The 1,044-nt window shown below is 34.4% G+C and overlaps 1 protein-coding gene across 1 annotated transcript in view; it reads right to left on the bottom strand.

Moving 5' to 3' along the window:
* Positions 1–1,044, bottom strand: part of LOC119593014 — a 123,171-nt gene that overhangs the window by 61,265 nt on the left and 60,862 nt on the right. The gene's annotated exons all lie outside the window — the stretch shown is intronic.

Genomic DNA, 1,044 nt, shown 5'->3' with positions numbered 1-1,044 from the left:
GTTGATATCATATCCTCGCAGAATTGCAGGATATTTGTCAACATTGCAGGCTGTTCCTTATATTGTCCCGGCGTATCCAAGTCAAATATATATTCAGGCGTCCTGTCAGCCGGGCTGTGGTAGTAATCGCCGGCTTTATCTGAAAGTTTGCACGGGCAAATATGCACACTCACAAATAATAGAAAAGCAAAAAGAGGAATAGAAAAAGAGGACGAAAGTGGAAAAGGAGAGGGTGAGTGAATAAACGACACAGAGAAAGAGAGGAAAATGTCAAAGTTAAAAAAAAAAAAAAAGTTTGGAAAAGAGATAGAAAGAGCGAACGACAAAAATTCCTTTCGAATATCATACAACCATTTTTTCATAACTAATATAATATGAAGTGTCAGTTTTCAGGACTAAATCAAATGCCAAGTCGTTTCATTTCCTTATATTTAATTATTACAATGGATCTGAACATTTCCTGTAGTGCCGGAGCATTATAACATTACGTTATTGCTATGAAGTGGCTTGTGAACTCCGAATGAAAGGGTATAGCCATATGATATAATTCAGTTATTGGAACACGTCGTTATTGTAATCATTTTTATTAAACAAATATATATAATTACATTCAGTACTTTATCCGCGCGATATCTTATACCAAATACGTACGTACTTATATCAAATACGTAATCCTTTTAAGAAACAATATGGTCAACCTATTACTACTCTGAATAGAGATATGACATATTTACCTCTATACCTGCTACGAAAGCTTTTGATGATACAGATATTTAATAACAAATCACGCAGAGCTAATCTGTATTTACGAAGCAAACAACCCGATTGTGAAGAATTAGACTGAATGTTTGTTTACAGCATTGCAGCTTAACTTACGTTTTGAATCAGCCCTCCAAAGCCCTATATTTTATTACAGCATCAAAACGAACATCGCGTATCCACTCAAAAGCTATCTTTAAAAAAATATATATTTTGTCTGGTCTCTAATGGTTGTACTTTTTCTTGGCTAGTAGCCTCAAGCCTTTTAAAGAGTTGTACAAAAGT

Source organism: Penaeus monodon, chromosome 31 (genome assembly GCF_015228065.2).
Source record: "Penaeus monodon isolate SGIC_2016 chromosome 31, NSTDA_Pmon_1, whole genome shotgun sequence".
In the NCBI taxonomy this organism is placed as follows: domain Eukaryota; kingdom Metazoa; phylum Arthropoda; class Malacostraca; order Decapoda; family Penaeidae; genus Penaeus; species Penaeus monodon.
The sequence above is the reverse complement of the archived record's forward strand: the minus strand, read 5'-3'. Positions and strand labels throughout refer to the sequence as shown.